General features: G+C 40.2%; 1 pseudogene; it reads left to right on the forward strand.

Annotated features, from left to right (window-relative positions):
- Positions 1 to 513: 513 nt before the first annotated feature.
- LOC116888818 lies at positions 514 to 1,192 on the forward strand (annotated as a pseudogene).
- The last annotated feature ends 884 nt before the right edge of the window (positions 1,193 to 2,076 follow it).

Here is a 2,076-nt window from a genome sequence, read left to right on the forward strand (position 1 = left end):
TCGGGAGGCAAAAAGCTTTAAGTGAATGAATCTAAAGTAGAAGAATATAAATTGTTACATATCTAGCTCCAACAAGTTAAAGTTCAAATTAGATATCAAATTAAAAACATACAAGCATGCAAACATGCAGAAAATATAACTCAGGATATAGAAGAAGATTATAATAAGTATAGAAAGCAAATAATACAGCTAATGGACAGGGCCAGCAGAACAATTATAAACAAATTTACATGTTTTAAAAGGTTCAAAAGGATTACATTATAAGAAGAGAGTTTTGAAAGAAAAAATTGTTCAAATCAAACTTGGACAAATATGAAATGTGCTCAACATAGCAAATATGCTGTGTAGTTTAAAATTGAATTAGAAATTTTAGAAACAATGGGTAAGAAAGGACTAAAATTGATAAAGTACACTCCCCACCACGAGAACCAGGTCTACGGTTGCCCCTTCCCAATATCTGCAAGCTGTGTGCCCACAAATTACCACTTGGACTTCCAATCAGAGATAATAGCAATGGCCTCAAAATGGAGGGCTACTGCATCTTGGTATTTTCACCAAGTATATGTAAGATACTGGCAACGTGTAATGCTTTGGATGCAAATCCACCAGAATTCTCACAGAAGGTTCAGTGATTCCTATTTTCTTCCCTATGGTTGTTCCCTCACAGAGTTCTTTCCTGCAGCTCTCTTGCATATGAGGCTGGTCATCCTTGGAACTCTCGAGGCCAGGACATGGCTTGACAGGAGACTCCCTACAGTGTTTTCCAAGCTCCGAGCAGCCAGTGCATAACAGCATTAAAACTCAGGCATCCACAAGACAAAATGAAGCACTGTATGAAGAGGAAGAGCTGGAGTCGGCTTCAGATGACAAAGTGGAGTGTGACCTGAGCAACAAGCTAATCACTGAGGAGCTCTGCCAATTCTTTGCACAGACTGAGAGGCACAGACAAGGCAACAGCAGCAGCTGAACATGGAGCACTTGAATGACTGTGTAAAAGTGGACCATATCCTGTACTTCAACCACCACAAGTGAGTAGAGCTCCCATCTGAGAAGCCCTGGGAGTGGCGCCACCCAGAGATGAAGAGCTTATATGGGAACATTGCTTCCAAGATCTTTGCCATGGAGTCTGCTATGAGGTTTCACAAGCACTGTGACAGAAAAGTACTGGCCTATCATTCCCCTGAAGTTCTGAGTCCTGGACATTAGGACCCTAGACAATACCTCACAGTTCCTAGCCTCTCTCTCATCATCTCTTCTGGACATTTCTCAAAGAAAGAGGCCTGAATATCAACATGGTGGACACAGTCTGTCAACCACTTATAGTTCTGTCAGCAGGAGATACACTGTTGCCAGCACAAGGAACGTTCACTTGACATATGTATTGCACTGGCCCTCTGTTTTCTAAGAGTCCAGTTCATTGAAATTATTGCCTAGAAATACTGCCTATTGTTTTGCATTTTTAATTTCCTTCTTGAAACCATCCAGAATGTCATAAAAGCCTTAGGCTACATGCCATTTATTCTTACATTTTTAGACCAGTTTTCATACAGACCGTGCTAGATACAAACTCTTAAATCTTCCTGCTTCCATCCCGCCCCCAAATGCTAGCTTACAGGTTTGCACCCCTCATACTGGACTTTTTCCCCCATACTTTCTGTTACTGTAGCTCTATGGATGCCTCTGAAAACAATGCAAGTTACAGTTAGACAAGTGACACTTGTTACTCAGCTAGGTCTCAGTCAGCATGCTTTATAAAAGACCTGAGAGTAAATACTTTGGACTTGGCAGGCCATGTTGTCTTCATAGCATAAAAACAGCCATAGTTACTGAATAAACAAATGAATGTGACTGTGTTTCAATAAAACTTTATTTGACAAAAAAGTGAGAAAGTAGAAACACCATGAAAATATTAATTGTGCATCAGTGACTTTGGGGAACTGGTCATGCTATTAATCTCAAGTTTTGCTGATGGTGCCAAGAAGGGTAAGGGAAATAGCACAAATGAGGTTTAGAAGGTATAATAAAAGGCTGAAAATCATCAGATAAAATAGACAGTTGGGAAGGAATAAGGCTGAA

The sequence above is a fragment of the Rattus rattus genome, chromosome 1, assembly GCF_011064425.1.
Source record: "Rattus rattus isolate New Zealand chromosome 1, Rrattus_CSIRO_v1, whole genome shotgun sequence".
Lineage (NCBI taxonomy): Eukaryota > Metazoa > Chordata > Mammalia > Rodentia > Muridae > Rattus > Rattus rattus.